The sequence below is a fragment of the Halichoerus grypus genome, chromosome 1, assembly GCF_964656455.1.
Source record: "Halichoerus grypus chromosome 1, mHalGry1.hap1.1, whole genome shotgun sequence".
In the NCBI taxonomy this organism is placed as follows: domain Eukaryota; kingdom Metazoa; phylum Chordata; class Mammalia; order Carnivora; family Phocidae; genus Halichoerus; species Halichoerus grypus.
In genome coordinates, this window is record NC_135712.1 from 92058257 (window position 1) to 92082912 (window position 24656).

The window sequence follows — 24656 nt, forward strand, 5'->3', positions numbered from 1 at the left end:
CAAATTAATTCTTGTATTATCTGAATTTCATTAGATAATCAGAGAAAAGATATTCCATTTTCCCAAATGAGTACCCAGGCACAATGGATTTGCTGCTTCATAGGGGGTATCTGCCCTCATCCTGCATCAGCCTCCCCTGCTTATACTGGAACTGCCATCCCCCCCGCAAAATACACACCACACCATGAGCATTAAACAACATGAACATGAATACCCTACCGTGAACATTAAAAGGGGAAAAATGTCCTTAATTTTATTTCCTGGGTCATGTTGACATCAAATAAATTATAACATATGCAAATATACTTTAGATTCCTTTCCTGGTGCATAAATTCACTTAGGTTAATATTGTGGTTGTGAGGTTTTTCTGGGGTGCTGCATTTTGTACAGTCAGTTCTTGCAGTGTGAGAGAAGGATCAGCCACTTGGAGGCACCCAGGTATTTGTTCAATGGGAAAAAACAACAACAACAAAAAACACCCCAAATGGCAGGAATTGCCAATGCAAAGTAATTTGATCTTAACAAAGAAGGGGAAAAAATGCTCAGTGCAGATAGACCATTTCAACATAACTAGTTTGGAAAGTCAGCCTGTGTTGAACACAGATGACCATATTCTAAGGAAGGAAATTCACCAGACAGCCTGATTTATGGTATGGAGTCAGTAAAACCCCAGCCAGGTTCCTGTTAGTGGGTACTTCCTTCCACATAGGCCTGTAGCCTTGGGCATCTTGGAGGGAGGCTAACAGTGGAAAAGCAGAATGAACAGTGAGAATTCAACTGTAAGCTTCCCCAGGGCCAAGACCAAATTTTCTCATTCTCTGTCGTATGCTGGGTGCTTAGCATTCTGCTGGAGATGCGCACTCATAACTGTTTGTTCAGTGAATGGCTATATGGATGCATTGGTGAGTGTACAAGGTGCAAAGAATGGGTGGACAGAGGATGGAAGATTTAAAGCAATGATGACCTACGAATAAAGGGAGTTAATTAGCATGAGACATAACCACAGAGCAATGCGTGTGTTGTATGATATATTTGCTTGGCTAGAACATTTGCTTGAGAGACCAGAATTGGTAGGGAAATTCCCATGTTACCTATTCTAGTCGAAATTTTGTCAGGTTGAGCTTTGTATTATGTATGTGTTATATATGTGTATATATATAGTAGACTTGTTCATTTGCATTTTGAGTATGTAATCAAACATCACAGAAGTTCAAACAACATGAATGCTCAAATTAACAATTTTTATGGTGCCATCCAATATAAATTTATGATTATAATGTTGCTTTGAGGCCTAAGAGATTCTGAAATGCCTTTTGAATTCTTAAATAGTATTTAATTAGGTTAGGTTATTTTAGGTTAGGTTAGGGTTCTTACTTGTTTACCCTATTCTAATTCCTTGAGAATTCAAGGCCCAAGTAAGTGCTTAGGCCACTCAGTTGCTTTACTGACCCCTGGTGCAGGAACGGCGGGTTGGTCTGCCCAGCCGGTTCAGAGCGGCTCCCCCGTGGCTCTAGCATCCTGAATCTTCAGCTTTGCAGCTTCAGAAATCCACTTTCGTGAATTCAGTCAGGGGTCAATGAACCCTACACGTTTGCTAGAAATCAAACTCACTGGGGACCGACGAAGACCAGGATACTATTTTATTTAAGAAGCTACTATTTCCATGTAGTTCAGATGGTTTATTGGTGAGTAAAATATTCTTATACCAGGAAAATGTGCCGTGAAACCACATTAAGGTCACAGGGGTCCTTGGAGAGTACAGAGCGAAGGGAGCCTGATGGCCTTAATCAGGAAGCACCATTTCCACCTGGGAAGTTCAAACCCAGAGGCATTTATTGAGCATCTGTTGTATGTAAAGGAAAGGGAGCCGACAGCTGTTGAACCCTTTATGCTGCAAGCCTTGTGCAAGCTTGGTGCTTTTACACACTTGAGTTTACATGCTTGTGGCACTTAAATCACTGTGGAGAATATAGGGCTGAAAGAAGCAGCCTCTATCTTTAAGGACATTCTAGACCTGTGCTGTCCAGTTTGATATGGATACGTGTGGCTACAAAGCACTGGAAATGTGGCCAGTCCAAACTGAAAATGTGCTCTAAGTGTAAAATGCACATTGGATTTCAAAGATTGAGTAAAAAAAGAAATGTAAAATAGTTCCTTAATAATTTTTATACGAATCATATGTTGAAATTATGTAGGATTTTTGGATAAATTCAGTTAAATAAAATGTCATTAAATTATTTTCAGTTGTTTTACTTTTTAATGTGGCTGCTAGGAAATTTAAGATGACATATGTGGTTCACATTTGTTTCACACTGTGTATCTATCGGACAGTGCTATTATACAGGTCAGGCACATACATGAATTGCTAGAACCTCACGATGGTCATTTAAGTTGGGGTAAACTTTTTGAACGATAATTTGGCAATAGCCCATGATTCAAAAATCTGGATCTCCGAGTTAACTTACTGTCAGACACAGAATGCTGAGGCACACCTACCATTGTGTTGGACTTTTCCTCATTAGTTCCTCTAAAATGTTTATTGTACTGTCAACAGCTGTTTATTGATTAATTATTACGCCAGGCACTGTGCAAGGCATTCTGAGTCCAATACAAAGATAAATCATGGAGAGTTCCAGGTTGGAATATTAGATGATTCTTGGTAAAGGGGGTAGATTCTATAGGTACCCAATAGCTATGATATCAGATACAACTGCATAGACATCTGAAGAGGTACCGATGTAGAGCTTTGGCAGTTCCAGAGGAGTGTGGTCACTGTTTGGTGTGGAGTCTGTGTTTGAGCTGGAACCTGAAGGGTAAGAGGATGTGCATGGGCAGAGATTGGGCAGGTGGAAGGGATGGACTGGGCGGAGGGAACTGTAAGAACAGAAGGTCAGAGGTGAGGCTGGAGGGGCAGTTCACCTGCCTGGAACATGATGTTTGTGCAGAGGGGTATTAAAGGCCTGGACTTGAATAGCAGAAGGCCAGGCTAAAGAATCTGGACTTTTCCCTGTAGTGCTTAAATGCCAGTGAGTGTGTGGTGCTTTAACACAATTTCTCAAATACCCAATTAGCAGTCCGTCTAAAATTCTGAATGCCCGGAAGAGTCATGACATCTTTTTTTTTTTTTTTCTTGAGAGTGAGGTGACTTAATGCTTAAATTTTTAAAAAGATTTTATTTGTTTATTTAGTTGAGAGAGAGAGTGCAAGTGTGAGTAGGGGCAGAGGGGGAGGGAGAGAGAATCCCAAGCAGACTCCCCACTGAACGTGGAATCTGATCCAGGCTCGATCCCACAACCCTTAGATCATGACCTGAGCTGAAACCAAGAGTCAGACACTTAACTGACTGAGTCACCCAGGAGCCCCAATTCTTAAATATTTTTAAAATAAATTCTTTTGAAATAATTACTTTGAGTCTAGTTTCTTCAAATCCTTCTAATGTTCTATTTATTTTGTTCCGAGTAGCAACTCATTCTCTTTAGGAGTGGGAAATATAAGACCAGAAGGCATGTGTTAAGAGACAGGAGAATAGATTTTTCTCTTCTAGCCAATTTGTCAGAATGGAAAATCATACCAACTCTTTGTCTTGTATTTCCCATTCCATGAAAATAAAGAACATTTTTATAGAAATTATTTTTAAGTGAGGGCAAATAGTACCTAAGAGTCTTAGACCAAATGGGTACACACACTGTCCAAGCACAGAGAATTATAGAGGCCAGAGGGCTGAAGATGCTGGAGAGTGTTACAGTTAGGAGAGTGGACACAGGAGTCAGACATGTAGGTTCAAATCCCAGCTCCACCATCCACCAGCTTTTCTGCTCACTTCTGATATTCCCAGATCGATTTTTACCTCCAGCCCTTGACTGCTACCTTTTTGCTTTCCATCAGTGCCCCGTGTGTTCTGCCTTTCCCCTCTACTCACCTTTTCATCTGTGGTCCATTGTGTTGCCCCTCTCCTCCCTCTGCCTTACTCTCCTGAAAAACCCAGTCCTGGTAAAAAGCAGGGTTATACAGGCATTACTCTGCACTCCTCTCCAAACAGCTGAGCATACCTGGGAAACACACACACACACACACACACACACACACACACACACACCCCTCTGATGACATTAAGTTGATCACCCCACCCTCTCCAGTGGCACTCAGCACTCTTGGGCAATCCTATCACATTCCCCAGTCAATTCATTCTTTCCCTCTCCCGAGTAACTATTTCACACCTTTGCCTCTTTGCTCAAACCTCTAATAGCTCCTCCTGTCTCTCTGCTAATGATCCTGCTGCTTATTTCACTAGGAAACTGGAAGCAGTCAGAAGAGCAGCACCTTCTCTCCCCGCTGCCAAATCCTCCTGCCTTCACACATAATTCCGTCCCCCAAAGCCCTGCTCTTTGCCGTGGATGAGCTGTGTATGCTCCTGGCTGAAGTCCACCTTACCCACAACCCACCTGGTCTTGTGCTCTTGTCTGTTCAGAACTTGGTTTCTACAGGATTCTCCCACTAGCTTCATCATTGTTCCTCTTTTCACTGGGTCATTTTTACTCTTCAAACATTCTGTAATATCTCTCTTCTTCAAAAATACGCCTTTTAATCCTTTGTCTCTCACCAGCTTTGCCCCACCTCTCTGTTCCTCTTTTTTTTTTTTTTTTTTTTTTTTAAGATTTATTTATTTTAGAGAGGGTGGGGGCAGGAGAGGGGCAGAAGGAGAGGGAGAGAGAATCTTAAGCAGACTCCAGGCTGAGTGCGGAGCCTGACGCGGGGCTCAGTCCCACAACCCTGAGATCAGGACCTGAGCCGGAACCAAGAGTCGGACGCTTAACTGACTGCGCCACCTAGGCACCCTTCTCTGTTCCTCTTTAAAGCAAAACTCTTTTGAGTGAGTTGTCTGATCTCGCTGCCTCCAATTCCTTACCTTTTACTCTCTCCCCTGCCCAGCATTTTATTATGAACATTTTCAAACATACAGAAAAGTTGAAAGAATTTTAAAGTGAATACCCCTATAACCACCACCTAGACCCTACAATTAATGTTTTGTCTTACTTACTATAACACATATCTTGCCATCTGTCCATCAACACCTCTTATGTTTGGATACATTTTAAACTAAGTTGCAGGCATCCGTACACTCTGTCCTAAACTCTTCAGTGTGCATATTATTAACTGGAGTTTAGTATTTGCTAATAGTTATTTTCTCTTTTGAGGTAAAATTTATATACACTGAAATCACACATCTTAAGTGAACCACTCGGAGGTCTCATGAATGCACACACCACCTCTGCAATCCAAACCCGTATCAAGGTATGGAATATGACCGTCACCACAGGAAGTTCCCTCATGCTCCAGTATGTACTCTTTTTTTAAGTTCTATCACTCAGCATAATATTTTTGAGATTCAGCCATATCCTGTATATTTCATGCCTTTCTATTACTCAGTATCATTCCATTATTAAGTATTCTATTGTTAATTATTATTCCATTGTTTGTACAACAGTTGTTTCTCATTTTCTTGATGGATACCTGAGCTCTTTCCGGTTTGGGCTATTATGAATAACCTGCCATGAACAAACACAGAAGTCTTTTTGTGGATATGTGTTTTCTTTTCTCTTGACTAAACACTTACGTATGAAACTATTTGGTTATAAGGTAGGTATATGTTTAGTTCTATAAGAAACCTATAAGAAACTGCCAGAACTTTTTCTAAAATGGTTGTATTGTTTTACACTTGAACCAACAGTATATGAGAATTCTGATTGTTCCACATTCTTGCCAGCATTTGATTTTGTCCATTCTGGTGCGTATGTATGTAGTGATATCTCGTTGTGCTTTTTATTTAAATTTCTTTGATAAATATTAACATTAAGCATTTTTTCACGTGCTTATTAATCATTAGTTTATCTTTCTATGTGAAATGTCCCATTAAATCTTTTGCTGTCTTTTTACTGAACTATAGTCCTTTGTCAGATATATGATTTACATATATTTACATATATTTTCTTCCGGGCTGTGATTTACCTATTCATTTTCTTCATGGTGTCTTTGATGAACAGAAATTTTTAACTTTGATGAAGTCTAATTTTTTTCCCTTTGTGTTTATTGCTTTCTGTGTCATATTTACAATTTTGGCATTTACATTTAGGGTTATGATCCATCTGAAATTATTTTTTATATATGGTACAAGGTTGGGGTCGAGATTTATTTATTTTTGTCATATAGGAATTTAGTTGTTTTAGCATCAGTTATAGATCCTTCCTTTATTGGATTTTTCTGTTGATTTGTGAAAATTCAAATGCCCATATTAAGTGTGGGTCTGTTCCTGAGCTCTCTGTTCTGTCTCTTTAGTCTCTTTGTTGATTCCATGTCAGTATCACACGGTCTTGGTTAATGTAGACTTACTAGTCAAAGCCTTAAAGTCAGGGAGTATAAGCCCTCCGACTTTGGTCTTATTTTTTATGATTGCTTTGGCTGTTCTAGGTCATTTGCCTTTCTATACACATTTTAGAATCAGCTTGTCAATTTCTACAGAAAAGTCCAATGAGATGTTTGTGATTAGGATTGTTGAATCTATTGGATCAGTTTGCGGAAAACTGACATCTTATCGATATTTAGTTCTTTAATCCATGAACATGATATATCCACTTATTTAGGTCTTTAATTTCTCTCAACAATGTCTTGTAGTCACATTCTTATTTGAGCTCACTCCATTTAGGTTTTTGTGCCCACTTCCCCTGAAACACTCTTGTCTCATCACCAGTGACCTCCATATTGCTGTATCCAGTGGCAAGTTCAGTCTTCCTCTTTCTTCATTTCTCAGATGCCTTTGACATAATTGATCACTCTATACTTGAAGCATTTTATTCCCTTGGCTTCTGTCTCATGCTTTCCTGCTTTTCTTCCCATCTTCCCATCTGCTCTTTTTTGGCCTCCTTTGCTATATCCTTCTCTTCTTCCTAACATTTAGATGTTAGAGGGCCCTGAGCCTCAGTTCTTAGCCTTCTGTGCCTTATCCATTCTCAGTAGGTCAAATGGCATAAATATGTTGTTTAAAGCGAACTGACTCCCAATTTTATATCTCCATTCAGAATCCTGGCCTTACATAGCCAAACCCCAGACTTATATATACAACGTCCTACTGATCCTCATTTGGGTATCTAAAAGGTATATCAGGGACTCAGCTGGTTAAGCATCTGACTCTTGGGATTTTGGCTCAGGTCGTGATCTCAGGGTCATGGGATCGAGCCCTGTGTCAGGCTCCGTGCTCAGCGCAGAGTCTGCTTGAGATTCTCTCTCTCCCTCTCCTTCTCCTCATCCCTCCACTTGCATGTGCTCTCTCTCTCTCAATAAATAAATAAAATTTTGGGGGCGCCTGGGTGGCTCAGTCGTTAAGCGCCTGCCTTCGGCTCAGGTCATGGTCCCAGGGTCCTGGGATCAAGCCCCACATCGGGCTCCCTGCCAGACGGGAAGCCTACTTCTCCCTCTCCCACTCCCCGTGCTTGTGTTCCCTCTCTCGCTGTGTCTCTCTCTGTCAAATAAATAAATAAAATCTTAAAAAAAATAAAATCTTTAAAAAAATAAAAAGTATATCAAACTTAATCCATGCAAAATGGAGCTCTTGATTTGCCTCTTAAACACACTGCTCCTCCTTACTCTCCACCACCCACTGCGTTCCCAGCTCAGTAATTGGACTTTTCTCCCTATTGCTTATATGCCAATCTTAGAGTTCTCCTTGACACTTCTTCTTCTTTTACATCCCACACAGAAGACCGACAACCCACATCAGAATATTCTCTTGGCTCTATCTTCACAATATACCTTAGATCTCTCTACACAGCCATCATTCCAGTCAAAGCCACCAACATCTCCCACCTGGTTTACTGCAGGATTCTCCTAAGTAATCTGCTTTCTCTTGGTCTTTTCGTTAGCCACACAACTGGAGTAATGTTTTAAAATGTCACAGCATTCCAATCCCCTGGTTAAAATCTTTCGGGGTTTTCCATTATATTTCGGGGGGAAAACTGTGCAATGGTTTGCAGACTTTATATGATCAGACCTCCCTGTTTGCTGTCTGACTTCATTCTCTTCTGTTGCTCTCTCATAGCACTCTGCCTGCACTGACTTTCTGTTGTTCGTGAACACTCCAAGCTTGTTTTGACCTCAGGGCCTCTGCTGTTTCTGTTTCTTCTGCCTGGGACCTTTTCCCCAGATAATTACATGGCTTGTTACCTTACTCCATTCAGGTCTCTGCTTAAGTGTCATCTCCCCAGAGAGGCTTTTTCTGCCTACCCTACCTCAGGAGTGTGCCGCCTACCTGATGATCGCTCTCCAGTCCCTTACTCTGCTTTGGTTTTCTTCTTACTAGCACTTAGCATTATCTGGTGTGATATTTATTTGTTGGTAGTCGATCTGTCCTAATAGAATACAAGTTTCCCGAGGATAGGGAATTTCTGCTTGGAATCACTAAATGCTGTTAACAGTGCATGTCACATACTAGGTGCTCAATAATGTAGAATGGAGGACTCTGGGCAAGTTAACCTTGCTGGCCCCATTTTCTTCATCTGAGAAATGGGGAAAATAATGGTATCTATCTCATAGGGCAGATGTGAATGTCAAATAAAATATTGGGTATAGTAAGATAGTGTGGTGATAGTGTTGGCTGTTATTATAATTACTATTTAATAATATAAATTATTTAAGTCTCATAATCAGCAAATAGATATGAATGCTATATAAGGTAAAATTAATTTGCCTGGTGTATGCTTCTACAATGGTTAATTTTAGAGGTATAACTTATGATCTGCTGTTATTGATAACTTAGTTGGAGGAAATAGATAAAACTACATGAAAAGTTGAATGCCATAGGATATTTAAATAACCAATCCAGACAACAATGGAAACATCATCAGGCATGATTAGTTGTCTAATGCATTTGCTGCTGATTGTTCTAGGTGTGATAAATAAAAACAATTTTTTTTTTTCTAAATCTGGACGATCTGAGAAGGCTTTGTGGAGGATATGGGTTTGGGTTGCCCCAGGAAAAGCTGGGGAGGATTTTAATCTTTTACTGGTTGGGAAGGAGAAAGGCATCACAGGTGGGGCAATGACATAAACCCGAAGCCGGGGAAGAACTAGGGGGTGTGAAAAATTGACTAAACCTTTGTGACTGGTAGAAGAAGTATAATGAGGAAGCTGTTTGAGAGCAATGTAAAGAAAACAGGGTAGGAACAAAAGCAGGTGGCTTCAGGCGACAGGAATTGCCGGGGCACAGGAATCCTTCCAGCTACTTAGGTTAGGCAAGCAAGGCAAGAAGTGCTTCTGGGTGGTTAGGAAAGAAGTTCATCACAGGCTTGTTGCTGCCAGGTTCAGTCCCTTCTTCCCCTCCCCCACCTCCCCCCAGCCCAGGGCAGGTGGCCAGGGTGTTACCCTTCACAGCACATACAGTAGATGGCTGTGCTGAGTCCGTGTGTCCAACATGTCCACGTGTCCACAGAGAGGCAGCAGCAGGAGGGCTCCATTCTGTTCCCAGGGCCTGGAAACCAATTTTGAACTTCCGTTTTTACCCACAGGAATTCCCCATTCTAATTCCCATTCTAATGTGAGTAGAAGGCAAGTGACCATTTTTACTATGGCTCCTTATTATGGAAAGAAAGAAAAGGGAACTTAGAAATTAAAGGCCCATTAATAAACATAATAATTTATGTTTTAACACGAATGTTAAGAAATACTCAACTTGTTTTTCAGAAGACCATGTTATGTCAGTCATATAAAGCCACATTGTAAAAAGGAAATGCATGCATTATATGAGAAGGTGCCAAGGATTCTGTGAATTGATCAGGTTATAAAAAAAATAAAGATAGGTTATTTAGTCAACCATGAGATAAAATCTGTTTTAATGATATAATTTTGTGTAAATTTGCAGTAACCTAAAAGGGTGTCTGTCCTTCCACCTTAAACTTTCTTCTTATTACCAAGTTACAAAATGTTGTTACCTTTTGGGGGGTTAGAATATAGTTTAGAAGCAATTTGTAGCAGTTAAGAAAATGACCTTGTAAAAGCAGCAAAATAAATAAAATATAGATATGAGCCATGACAGATGTTACAGAATAGAGAATGGATGTGAAGACAATAAGCCATGTTGTTACTAATGCAGCCCTGGCAGCACGCGTCACAGATTAAATAATGAACGCCAGTTAGCGGGTACAGCGAGGAGAGAACAGAGAGTGCATTGTTTCAGCTTGTCTATCTAATTTCAGACTAATTGCTTAAGTACAGGCTTCTGTTCTGGTTATAGCCAAAGGAAAATTAAACAGTTGAAATATTGTAAATTTTGTAACTCAGCCTGGATCACCAATGAGAACTAAATAAAAGAGCTTTGAGCAAAGGATCCAAATAAATTGTTAGCCTTGCCTGGAGATGGAAGCTTGGAAAGAAGCAGGATCCACTCATTGGGCTCTGCACTCACGATTCCTTCCTCTCCAGGTCAGGTTCTAGCTGATTTGATAAAAGGGCTAGACTTCACACGCTCTTCTGTGCTCGCGACTGCAGCCCCATAGAGCGAGGAGGGCAGATGCCACGTCTCTCACCCCCACCCCCCAGGAGAGGTGTCTTCCCGGGTTGTGGCCTCTCTGAAGTTTCACACCGTTGGGGTTGACTTTTCCTACTCTGGATCTTTGTGATGAGCTAATGAGCTGATACATGTGAAAGCACTTTGTTGACACAAATGAAGGGATGATGTATTTTTATATACTATTTTTAGGGTGTGCAGTTGGTGGAGGAAAGAACACAAGTCAGAGTGCCTGGGTTTGAATACTGGATCATCTCATACTGGGTCCCCCCTTTTCTGAATTTCCTTTTAAAACTATCTTTCTGTGGTTTTTTCTTTTCCCCCTTAAATCAGATAGATGTTCTTTACTTTTTTTTTTTAAAGATTTATTTATTGATTTTACAGGGAAAGAGAGTGTGTGCGTGTGAGCAGGGGGAGGGTCCGAGGGAGAGAATCTTAAGCAGACTCCCCGCTGAGCCAGGAGGCTGCCACAGTGGGACTTGATCTCATGACCCTGAGATCATGACCTGAGCTGAAATCAAGAGTTGGATGCTTAACGGACTGAGCCACCCAGGCGCCCCCAGATGTTCTTTACTTTTGTGTGTGCACCGTTGGGTGCCTTTGGCATTCTAGTGAAGTTAATGAATTCCTTTTCGAATAATGTTTAATGCATAAACTTAAATGCCTAAACTTAAATGCATAAAATTAGAATGCATAGGATTACAAAGTAAACCAATTATACTGATATACAGTTATCCATATACCAAAAAATGTGTAATACTATAATATATATCCTTTATTAATGCATTACGTATCAAGAACTGGTGGCAGGTGTAGTAACTACTATAATTTTGAAGTAGTGATGAGTGGAAAAGATACTTTGAGGTATTTGCAATAGCTGTAACATGATATGAAGATATCTTTGATTTCTACTGTGACAAGTCACAGGTATGGCTACTTTTGCTGTGGATTGTTGCATACATTTGTAATGGAAGGGAATGCTCAATTTCAGTTGGAGGTTAGTAAAAATTAAAACAAAATTTTTCCCCACCCCTGTCTTGAATTCTGTCCGAGATCCTCAGAAACTCCTTGCCTTAAAACTTCACCCTTGGGGTGCCTGGGTGGCTCAGTTGGTTGAGCGTATAACTCTTGATTTCGGCGCAGGTCTTGATCTCAGGGTCCTGGGCTCCAGCGCCCTGTAGGGCTCCTCACAGGGAGCCTGCTTCAGGATTTTCTCTCCCTTTGCCCCTCCCCCCACTTGCTCATTTTCTCTCTCTCTCTCTAAAATAAATAATAAGTCTAAAAAAAAACCAACAACCCAAACTTCAGCCTTTACTCTTATGCCGTGTGCTCTCCAGGGCAAACCCACTTGTGCCCTGTTGCTGTCCGCCAGCTGCAGTCCTTCATCCTTTCTGTGCAGTGTCTGCTAGCTGTGTGCCTTCTGTACGGGCTGGGAGCTGGAGCGCCAGACCTGTGGCTCCTGCACGCCCCCCCCGGCTGGCCTGCGGGACCTCCTGCTCTGCCTCCAAAGTCCAGCTCCTGGGCTTGGCTATGCCATCCCTCTTCCTCCCGCCAGCCTGCTCCTCCTCCCGTGTTTCCAGCTCTGTGGGTGGCCTCAACAACCCCCATGTGGCTCAGGCCCCGAACCTAGCTTCCACAGGAGAACTAGCGAGCATCCCTGCTGCCTACATGACCGCCCCAGCCTCCTCCGTAACACTTGGGGAAGTGTAAGCTTGTACATTTGAAAGCACTGGTCTGCCCTGCCCTTTACCTGGAATGTCGTCTTAATTTCTACTCACTCTACAAGGCCTGGCTCCTTACTTAGCTTTCCAGCACGCACATCTGGCCACTTTCCGGTTTAAACTCTCTGGATGCCTCTTTGCCTCTGTGAAATTGACATCAGAGGGCTCTGGCCTCCCTTGCAGCGTTTTCTTCTGCTCCCTGTGGTCCCTCCAGTGGCCCATTCCCCATTTCCAAACTCTTTGCCTTGGAAGGCTGAGTGGGTGTGCCCTCTGCCTGGGGATCCCTTACCTGCCATGTAGTCTTCTGGTCTCAGTTCTGCGGCTGCTTTGGCTGCGAAGCCTTTCCCACTCTGCACCATCATGAGGACTGTCTACGGAGCAGTTCTCCTCTCCCATCTGCCCCTCCCTTGCGTCTGACCAGAGTCTGGCAGGGTTTTCCAGGTGGTATGCACTCGGGAGGACGGAATTATTAAAGTACATGGTTAGGAGCACATACATCAGAGCCAAACTGCTTGCGTTCTCATCCCAGCTCCACCGCTAGCTCTTTGGCAAGTACTGACCCTTTAGGGGCCTCAGTTTTCCCATCTGTAAAATGTATAAGACAGTAGTGAGATTTAAATGAGTTACTACTTGTGAAGCAGTTTAGAACCATGTCCACCATTTAAGCTCTTGTAGCTGCTATTATTATTAGTTTTAGTTTCAGTAGTGTGACTTGGGTTTATTTAAAAGTCACATCCTGCTATACTTTTTTTTTCTCTGGAGTTTATTACTCTAGTGTAATTTGAAACCCAGTATTTAACTATTCTTCATCTCCATCGAGGTTGATATTGTACATTGATTGTTGGCAGAAATAATTTATATGAGATAGAAAGAAATACTTGTGACAGAGAGGCAGGAACAATCTTAGGGATACAGCCTTTTAATAGAGTGATGGACACCGTCCCATCAGTACTTAGCTAGTTGAGTTGGGGGTTTATCCATATTTCTTCCATTTCAGAGATGATGTTGACCTTGCAGGCATTTTTCTCACAGCTTTTTTGAGTAAAGGAGTGATGAACACTACTTATCAGAGGATTTTTCTGGGAATGTAAATCATTGTATATGTTTGCAAACCAGATCCACCTAAAAGAGATGGTTTTCGGTGTAATTATTTTTTTTTGCATGAGTGCTTTCATATCCTTAAGAAATGTTCTGCGCTTGTGGGGGGAAAAAACTTTCCATGACCCTTACCACACATTGTATGTGACATTAATGTACTCTTATAACTGATCCTTTTCTGCTTTTTTGTTTTCCTTCCGGCAGGAGAGTTGTATTTCCCCTGAGGTTTAACTGTTCTAGCCTTTTCTCGGTTTTGCCACCAGGTGGGGTTCTGGCTCCTTTTTAAGGCAAGGGCCTCTTAAACCTCGTTTTCTCACTGAGGTGACTGTCTTAACCTCGTCGTTCTAAAGTGACTCCATGAGAAAACGCTGAGCCCTGACCTGGGAGTAGGTGGGGAGGCAGGTGCGGCATGTGTGAGATCTCAAGGAGTCCCCAGGTTTTTCATGCCTGATCTTGTTACGCTTATATGCTAATGGCTTAAGTTTCACAGGTTTTGAGTAACTTGATTTTGCCAGCAATACATGTAAATCTTGTTTGGCAGCAAGTGAGTCGAGTTTTCCTTGAATATTTGGTCCAGTCTTTTGGCTTAGAAGAAACAACAGAGTCAGGTAATCTTGACCATTATGTTAAATAGGTCTTCTTTAAATAAAGTAGAAATCATGGAAGCAAGCCATGACAATTAAAACTGTCCTTGGAGTTGAAAACTAGGGGCAAACTGTGTGTATGGTACTGTGAACACGTTACATTAAAAATCAGAGCGTGGATTTTCATTATTTCTTGAGCAATGTGCTGGGACATTATGGACTGTTTTAAGATCTAAATGCCTCAAGGAAATTATCAACTGCATATTTCTAGAATGAGAAATAAAATTTAAATTTCTTAGTTTGAAACCATGGAGAGTCATATTCAGTTCCATTTTAAACTATTAAAAACTATAATACTACCAAAAAATCTTTTATCTTATAAATATAACCAAAATGTAGATGGTGAAACTGAATTATGAGTGGTTTTTAGATTTACAGACACCAAGTCAGAATCGTAAGTTAGAAGGATCCTCGGGTGGTAGATACACTTGTGGTGAACATAGCATACTGTATAGAAATATTGAATCACTATACTATACACTTCTAACATACTGTATAGAAATATTGAATCACTATGCTATACACTTCTAACTAATGTAACATTGTGCGTTAACTATACTCAAAAAAACTTAGAAGGTTCTTTAAAAAATATTCCTTTTGAACTTAAGTTGATTTTTAGACTTTAGAAATTAATGAGATTTTAGGCTTAATTAAGGCTATTCCCCCCCCACCCCCCCACAATCTGAAAACAGTATGTGCCTTTGATTCTCTCAGAAATAGTAACTTCATATGTCCCTCTTATGTAAAGTGAAATTGCAGTGCTGTATCACCACCACTTAACCACTTGGGCAACATTGTAAAATTCATTTCATGGCTCTCATGGGGGTGGTGGGGGGGGAGACTGTATTCCTTCTATTAAAATGAATGAGTCACTTTCATATGGTATCTAAGGAGTGAGAGAGGAGTGAGGGTTCTCTTGAAGTTTGTGTGTTATGGTTTTCTTAGGCAGCAAGTTCAAAAATGAAGCCTGAAGCCTTTGCTCAATTGTGTATGCTGCCCAGTGTCTATTTAACATATGGGGAGTGGTTTCAAGTTCATTACTAAAGCTTATAGGCTAAAGTGCTTTGTGGGCTTGGCTAAGACTTAAGTTGCCAAGTTGGGAACAAACTGCTTTCCTTGTGCATGTGGATTCCCTGGGTAGTCCCATTTCCTCCCCTCTGGGCTATCAGCTGCTTTGGAGATTAGTTTCATAGTAAAGATTCTTTCTGTAGAGCAGTATGAAGCGACTACTTTCACAGGGGCACCAGGTTAGTAAATCACATTTTGAACTTTCTGCTGCGCGTGTCAGATTTTCTTTCTGTACTCCTGGGCGATATGACACTCTGCATAACATTTGTGCTGTTGCTGTGTTCTTTTAGAAAATAATGTGAGTTCCTTGATCCTGGGGAGTGCTTGGAGGTTAGGATTCTCCATATAATATATGCATTGTTTGACAATTATATTAAAGGCACATGGAAGCTAGGATGAAATGGCATATGTGTGTTGGATTTGTAGTCTAGAGATTTGTACTCTTTTGTAAGCATTTTCAGTTCCTTTTTCCAAAATTCCTTTCTTTGTGTCCTCCCATTAAATCTTCTGGGCATAACTGTGATTTTATACATGGTTGGTGGTAGCTTTTTGAACCTTAGGTAGCCGAGTGTTGCCGGTCCAGCTAGCGGCGTTGTACCTTACACCCGTGTGCGTGATGGCCTGATACACGGTTTTCCCTTGCGCCTACTTCTCATAGTTACAGTGAACCAGGATATCATTGTAATTTTCTCTTTGAAAAGTCTGGCATTTTTCTAGAATGCCTCATAAAATACCCGAATAACTATCGATGTGGGCACTGTGTACAGGTGGATCAAGCTAGACTGAACCCTTCCCTTATTTGTCACTGTTTTTCTTCTTACGTAATTCCTCGGAATCCGAGACTACTTTTGGAGTAAATCTGACTAACAGTGGAGTGTGCCTTGTAAAACATGGAAGTATTGCTAAAATGAAATTCAGTGAATAACATGAAGTGCCAAGAGAGTATCTTCTTTAATTTCATTAGAGACCTAGAGAGCAGTTTTACCTTTATTAATTTGTCACCAAAGCAACCCAGCATGAACTTGTTCTGCAAGAGTAGTTAAATTGGATGATGTTTGGAAGTTTGTAACGCTCTATGAAATATTCTTCTTTTTATGTTAAGTATGCTTTAGTTTGAGGTAATGTACTTGTATTTTTTAAATAATGCAGATAGGCTTCTGTTATTGCTGCTTTATTATTGCCCCTTTTGCCCCCCACTGGGAAATACAATGTATTAGAAAGGATCTGTTCTTCCATGTTAAAAAAAAAATAAAATTGAGGAAAAAGAGAGACAAAAAGGAACTTTCAAAAAATCTTCCAGGACCTCAGTTCCTTAAGGATTGCAGTTTCCGTATCTGCTGAGGCTGAAGTTGTAAAGTTAGGACTGCATGCCATTTCAGGATTACAAAATTGACTGTACTTTATACCCTGAGACACAATGGTCCAGTTATATTATTGCCCCTGCCTCTGCAGATCTTTTTTTAACAGCAAATCCACTAGGTCATTTTAGCTTTAAAAAAAAAAAAAAAAAGGCAAAGACTGCTATAACTTGCTTAATATATGCTCTCACTCCATATTTGTACCATTACACTATTATTATTAAATTCTCTTAATTTAAAATTTAAAAGAAGGCTTTTGTCAATGTGATTGTAGTTGTCCCGTGATTTTAAAGAACAATGTTAAGACTATTTTACTCATTAATTATTTGTGCTTAATTGGCACAGATAAGAGTCTGAAAAAGCTCACATAAAACTCATTTTAGTCTGGAGATCTGTTTCTGTATTCCCAAGGGCTTCACAGCCTTTCAACGAGAGAGGAGAACCAAACAAAATAACACTGAGTAGAAGCACAAATAAACAAATGTGGCTAAGTATAGAATAAGAGGGGGAAACTCCCTAAAAGCCAGATTTTAGGGTTTTCCTAAAGAATATTCATTAAAATAGTTTCCTTCAAACATGGGGAGGAAAAAAAAGACCATAGAGTAGGGTGTTCAGATTCTGGAATTTGAGGATAAAATATCTAAGCAAATCTTATTCCTGACTCCAGGTTTGGAACATGTGCTGTAATTCTTGTTCTCATCTTGCTGGGCTGGTTTAGTTTTGTTACGTCTCTGCCTTTTGCCTGACATCAAGTAGAGACGGGTATTTTTCTCATTCCATACCATCTAATTTTAAGTGAAGCTTTGAGCTGATTACTTTTTATCAAACATGGCTTCTTGCTGGTATTCAGAGTCCTCTCCATGTCTCCTAAATCTCAGATGGCTTATGAACCTAGCTGGTGATGCAGAAGCATGTGATCCTTATTTTCTTTTACAAGGATTCAGAGCTTCGAGGTCAGAGACAAATCCTTAGGCAAACGGTGTCAGTATGAATTGGCCCACACCCCAAACATCAGGAGAACTCACTGGCCGTGGAAGATAGGCACTAGGAGGAAACAAATGAACCTGTAGGCGTAAATGTGATATTGGAAGTAGGTTTTCTGACTGCGGAACCTCGATAAATCCATTCATGGCCCCGATGGCTCTTATTCCACCCTCTGGTCTGGATCTTCGCAGTGCCCGTTTGGGGAGGTGTTGGCTCTTGGTCGCAATTTCGGACCTTGTAGGATTCACAGAAAGGCTCCAGGGTTTTCACACCTAACCCCTGGGTTCTTTTTTTTTTTTTTTAAGATTTTATTTATTTATTTGTCAAAGAGAGAGAGCACAAGCAGGGGGAGCAGCAGGCAGAGGGAGAAGCAGGCTCTCCGCTAACCGGCTGAGCCACCCAGGTGCCCTGTAACCCCTGGGTCCTTGCTTAGCCCTGCTCACTGAAGGGGCTGATGTGCAAGAGTCTCATGCTGGTGTATCAGAAAGTGTGTGTGTGGGTGGGGGTGGATTGTGGTGCCCCCCACCCCGGACACTCACTGTTTCACGGTGACTGTAAATACTAACTTCCCAGACAGATTGCAAAGCCTGAGGACAGACTTTACTCCTGAGGCTGATCTGACCACAGACCTCTCCAGGTCCCCCTTTCATTCTGAAAAACCTGACCAAGTTTTACGTTCTGGCATTTCTGGCGGGAGTGGTTTTAATAGTCATAGCAGGAGTAGGAGAGGTGGCAGTAGTAATAACAGATCAACAACAACAGCTAATACTAAAACCATTTCCTAAGGGCAGTCCCTGTCCTAAGCCTCTTAGGTACTCCTCACAACAACCCTAAGAGGCCAGTTGTCCTTCTCCTCATTTTACGGTCGAGGAAACTATGCTGGGAGGGTTATGCACTTTATCCCAAGTCGTGGAAGGTAGCAGTAGCAGTGTTGTGCCTCAGAGGAGTGCTCTGGTGGGGGAAAAAAAATTAGTATGAGAAGTGGATGTTCTTGGGAAATATAATCCAATATTTTTTATTAATGAGAAACAACCATATAAACTCTGATATCTGTGCTGCTCTTCCTACTCAAAGATGCTTCTGTTGACTTACTGTCAGCCAGTAAGGCATGTCCTTTGTGTTCTTTTTCTACTGGGTGGGAGGGGAGCTTGTACCCTGCTTTCTCACCTGTTCTGCTCGTGGCCAATGGCGAGGGATAGAGTTTGCCCGTGGTCACTGAACGAGATCAATGGTGACCAGTCCACATGGAGAATAAGCCCAGAGCACTGAAAACTGCCTTTTAACTATGTACTTAAGCTAACCTTGGAACTTCTGAGACTTTTAAAGCCTAAAATAATAAAACCACTAAGGCTAGGAACTTGGATCTTCTGATTGTTTCGCTTTGATTTGGCCTATATGAGTGTCCTCTTTATTCCTGTCTCCCCTCCTATGATTTCCTGCTGATAATGAAAGCTCTGGTTATTTTGTTAGTCCTGAAGGCTTTCTGAGGCTTAGTAGAAAGCCAAGACTATGAGACGTGGATTTCCTTTAAAAATGTAAATGTGCATTTGAAAATGTTGGGCAAATAACTTTACTCTAGCTTTTGCTAAAACTTAAACATGTGACAAATAAGTTTGGCATCTTTAACAATATTTAAAAACATAGCCCATAGATTAAGGAACTAAGTTTAAAAAGAAGAAAAGGAAAGAAAAGAAATCAAACCATAAATATTCTGATCTTTGGGTGGGGAAGAACTTTCTCTTTCTAAAACCAATAGAAGAAATCACAAAAGGAATAGGGTAGTAGATTGGAGTTTTCCAGGTAGGAGGAGTGTAAAAGCTCTAAGTATAAAAATACTCACTTATTATCATGAAAGGTTGGAAATACTCAAAACATACAGTAGAAGAAAAGTGCATGATGAACTTATGTAACTAGGACAATTTTGCAACTATATTAAAAAGATCGTAATAGGAAGTGGTGATGATAGATCTTTAACTTGAAACACTCCAAGTCAAACTATTTGTGCATCACATAGTTGGCCATGTTTAAAATATACCTATCTTTGTGTGTGTTATGCTTAGGGAGAGCAGAAATGATGGTCACCTTAAGGTAATAGGGGCTTAGGGATTATTTTGAAGGTGGGAATTTCTGGTAGTTTATATTTTCTTTTCTCTATATACTTTTCCACATACTAATTTTTAAAAAATGATTATATTTGGAAAAAAACTATTATGGAGAGAAAAAAATGAGAACAAGATGTACCAAAGTTTAATTGTAGGTTAACGTCACCCATAATCCATTTAAGGTGGTGGCTTTAATAATAATTTTAATTTTCCTCAAATAGTTTGCAAATCTAAGGTTTCCTTTAAGAAGAATTTTTTTTTATAATAAAAATGAAAATAGATTAGGAATGACAGGTTAGATTTGAGGTGAGATCAATTTTTATAAAGGACGGGATAATTTCACTTTGGAGAACAATTGTTTTTGGTATGTTTATGCATTGTTATAGGAAGTTGCCCTTTGATTTTATCTGTCAGGTTTAAAATTTTAGTCACTGGTTTAGCCAATCCAATGTTAAGGTAGATAGTTTATTTCATAAGGGATGTGGGAAGAAGCTCACTTAAATACTTGGACATCAGTCTAGGAAAGACACTCTCGTGGATTTCCAGTGTGTCTCATTAACACTTTCCTTGCTGTAAAAGCAGCTGATACTATTTAGAAAGGACAAGTCACATTGTGAGATGATCCTTAGAAGAGATGATTCATCTGGAATAATGAAGATGGAAGCGAATCTTAGAGGAGTTGACTTCATTGTCCCCCCTCCTCATTTTACAGTTGAAGAATGATTGAGTCCCCAAGGCCACAAGGTTCTGGTCGACTCGGAGTCTTTTGGGCCTTTTGAGGTCTTTTGATTCCCCAATTGCTGTTATACTCCATTGTACTCCATTCTGTACACTTAAAAGCATTTTAGTATTGATGAATGAAACTAATATTTCCATTTTTTTCTGTCTTGGTAAAAATCAAAAGCTAATACCGTTCACCACTTACCTAATGACATTTGAGAAAGAGGCTGAAGGCCCATTACTGCTTCCAAAGAAAATTCTCCAACTTCACAGGCATGGTCTTTATTCTCATCATTGTTTGAACATTTTGTTCTTGGGTAAGGCTTATTTAATGCACATCTGGTTTTCATGTTTATTCTGGAAGACCGCCGCCACGTGGAGTGACCAGAGATCACTTGATACTGAGCCCTGGAAACTGTCTTCTCACAGCTTTATTATATTGTATAATTTATACATCACAAAGTTAACCCCTTAGAAGTGTACAATCCAATGGTTTTTAGTGTATTTACAGAGTTATGTAACCATCATTATAATGTTATTTTAGAACATTTTCATCACTCTAAGAAGAAGCCTTGTACTCACTCCCTTGTCCCCATTTTTCCTCCTTTAGCCCAACGTAACCCATGTTCTACCTTCTGTCTCTCTAGAGTTGCCCACGCAGGACATTTCATATGAATAGAATCATACCTTATGTGAGAAAGCTGGGAATTTTAATTTGATGCTCAAGGACCACTTAGGTGAACGTGACCTGGTCACTGTAAGGGCCCTTTCTTATCAATAGTGTCCTAAAGTATGAGATTGAGACAAAATGAGCTCAGTGTTGTCACCTGCTTATTAGATTAAGTGACTCCTTTGTGCTTTCTGGAGTCCCTGTATTTAAGATTCAAATTAAAATATCTGGTATTCAAATTTTAAAACTATATGGGAGTACGTACCCATTAATATGAGATTGTTGCAGACTATGTTGCAAAATTGTTAGGTTAGACCACTGCTTATTAATTGGGACCTTGAGTGAATCACTTGACTTCACTAAGACTTAATTTTCTTATCTATAAAATGGGAATTAAAATATAAGTACTTACCTTGTAGGGTTCTTGTTAGAAGTAAATGAAATAATATATATAAAAGGCCTACCGTAGCATTTGATGCCTCATAGGTGTTAAGTGAATGTTAGCTATTGTTATTAGTGTCATTTATAATAAACTACAGAATGTTATTTTACTTTGTTTTTTAATGACTTTATCTATACCCTCCTAAGGATTTGAGTAGGCTTTGCAAGAGGATTTGCCTACCATTAAACACACACAGAGGAGTAAAACAAAACCAGGGATACTCAGGTTAGTAGAAAGATAATATCAGAAGAAAGTGTAAAAACAACAGTAATGATAGCTAAGATTTAGGTAGCAGGTTTTCAGTGGATATTTCAGTAACATCTTTCCTAGTGAGTGGAGAGAATAAATGTCAGATCAGAAATGGGCAGAGACAATCCGAGAGAGCCCCCCGCTGGGGGGATACTTTCGATGGTCTCTAGTCTACCTTCCTACCCCATGCAGGAGACCTTGCCATAGATGACAGCTTGGTGTGGTGTTGGAACTCACAGTGTCAAGGTGAGCGCACCGTCTCACAATGTGTATAGCGACTATTGATTAAGCACGTCCCATGAGCTAAGCTAGAATTAAGAGTCCAATCTGACTCCAAAACCATATAATTATTGTGTAAACGCCCTGCTCAAGGCAACCGGTTTCCTCGTTAATAGTTCTTTTTTAGAATGCTCTCATACATAATGAACTGAAATGCGTACTCTCGTAGGTTCTCCTCCTCCCGATTTTCACAGTACCGGCTACATGGAGAAGCAGGAACCTAATCAGACAGTCCCCTGATATCTGAAGACAATCATCATTCTCTTGCTCAAACATGGGGTTATTTTTTATTGTTCTTTAGATTATATAGCTTAACACACTGCAACTTTTCTTTTTTCCTGGAATGAGTTCCTTTCGAGTATGCACAGTGAACTCTGAATCAGTCTTCAAGATTCCTTTCCAAAGTGCCTTTCCAGCAGTAACCTTCCCTAGGCCCCAGACTGAGCACTTCCTCCTCTAGGCTCCTACGACACTTCTCATCACACTCTGAGAGTCAGCTCTTAAAAGTCTGTCTCCACCCCTGGGCTGTGAGCACCTGTCAGAGAGCTGTTGACCTTTGTGCTCCTAAACTCCGTATGTGCGCTGGACATGGGGTAACTGCTCAGTACAGTGGAAGAGAGAATTTTGATTTTACATCCTATGGATTCCTAACTATATCTGATTTTACAGAGCTATCAGTTATAAATGTCTTTGGACAAAAGATGTGCAGGTAAACCTTGATTAACTGAGGGCTGAAGTAGAAAACTAAAAAGCTGTAGCCTGTGGCTTCTCTTGGACCAAAAGTAGCATCATTTTGGGAAGCCGACTGAAGGTTGGTTTCAGTTGGTTACTGCACCGTTCATTCGATTGGTTACTGTGCCGTTCATTTTCACTCGGCGAAGTTATCCTCTGACTGCCTGATGTAAGCGAGGTGCTTGCTTGTGTCTTGGACAAGACTGATACCCACCCATACCTTTGCTCACAGAGATTTAGATAAAATGATTATGACATTGACAATGTGGTTGAATCACAAAGTTCACAGGAAGCTTCATACCGGTATTCACGTAAATGCTGATAAGAAGATACAGTCCAAAGTCATAATTCTGTTTTAATTTGGGATTGTAGCAGTTTTTCATAGAGTATGGAGTTTTTCCTTAAAGCATGGATAGAGGGTTAACGTAAGAAAAAATATATAACTGGGGCAATAAGGGGAGCTGGCCTGCATCTGGAAGAAAGGAAGAAAGGCTTTCACCAAGGGTTTGCTGTAATTCAGAAAACTGGTGTGCGTCTTGAGTGAATTCAGTAGGCCCTAGCTAGGACAGTGTACATGTAGTGGGAGAAGTGCTGGTGGGATCCAGTCTCAGGAGTTGTGGAGTGCCTGCTTTGAGAGCTAGACTTCATACTTCACTGTGTGGACCCTGGGGCTCTGTCTCTTGCCACATGAGTCTGAATTTACCAGTCCTCTCTATCCAAACTGAGTCTTCATCTCCCACATGAGTTGTTATGATACCAGGCACCCCAGTGCATCCATCTTCTCTGTTAGCTTTTTGGCCACTTTTGTACTAGCTTTTCCCTAGAAAAAAGCCCACCTGGTGGAGGCCTAGGGTGCCATCACTGCTCCGAGTGGTCCCCAGACGTCTGGCCTAGGCCTGGAGGAGGAAGACCAAGGCAGAGAATGCTAGAGTTGAAGTGGACACAGAGTGCAGCCATGAGACCAACAAGGGGGCTTTTCTGGAGAGGTCGATGTGGTACCATCAAGGCGCTGACGGCACGCTTCCTGTTTTAGGAAGCTTTCCTCTTCCCAGGGCCCTTTCCGTCCTAGGGAGCCCAAAGCCTTAGAAAGTTCTCCTTTATGTTGACGTGACGTGGGCCTCTCTAGAATAACCATCCTTGTGTTCCAGCTCCATCCCCTGGATCCACAGAGGAAACATCTACTTGTTTGAAAGACTTCTCATTTTTGTTCAGCCTAAAAACCTCAGATTCTTTCGACCATTTCTCATGATACCATGTTTTGCAGACCTTTTCCAGCCCGGTCCCTATTCTCTGAGTGTCCATGGTTTGTCCTTGTTGTTATGTGGTCCTTGGATTGAACGCAGTACTCCCAACTATAGACTGAGTAGCAGGCTGGGATTATCGGTTGCTTTCCTGGATACTGCTCTTCTGATAATGTGTCCTAAGAATGCATCAGATCGTAAAAATACTGATATTAACATGTGCCATTTTTTGTACAGTTGTTATATTTCAAGGCAATGTGCCAAAGCACCTTTAAATATGTTATGTCACTTCACAATGCTGAGGTCAGGATTACTATTGTATTTCCTTGATTTGAAGACACTGTTCCTGCATCATCATTTAAATTTCAGCTTTTCAAGGGAAAGAGAGGAAGGAAAATGCCATCACACTGGCTGTAGATATAAAATGCAATAGTCAGCACACCTGGGTGTCTCGTCGGTTAAATGTCTGACTTTGGCTCAGGTCATGATCTCAGGGTCCTGGGATTGAGCCCCGAGTCGGGGAGTCTGCTTGTCCCTCTGCAACCTCTCCCGGCTCATGGTCTCTCTCAAATAAATCAATAAAAAAATCTTTAAAAAAATGCAATAGTCATGCCAATTTCAGAAAAGTTAAAAGGTGTACGTATTGAAGAAAGGGGGACAGAAAGAATCAAGGAAATACAGTATCTTCAGTCTATAGGTGAGGAGATTAAGCTGAAGGAATTAGAGTAACTCCACAGTCTGGAGAGGAGAGCACAGGGGTTCAGGCACCCTTGTGCTGACTACAGTGTGTGCTCCT

The 24656-nt window shown here is 40.8% G+C and overlaps 1 protein-coding gene across 5 annotated transcripts in view; it reads left to right on the plus strand.

Annotated features, from left to right (window-relative positions):
• The window catches only part of PLD1 (phospholipase D1), a 193483-nt gene that overhangs the window by 21742 nt on the left and 147085 nt on the right, over nt 1–24656 (plus strand). For 3 of the 5 annotated variants that reach the window (XM_078069240.1, XM_036075628.2, XM_078069242.1), the window contains exon 1: nt 15121–15262. The exons of the other annotated variants lie outside the window; for them this stretch is intronic. The gene's annotated coding sequence lies outside the window, so the exon portion shown is untranslated. Of the gene's footprint in view, nt 1–15120; nt 15263–24656 lie in introns of those variants that run through there. 5 annotated transcript variants of the gene reach the window in all.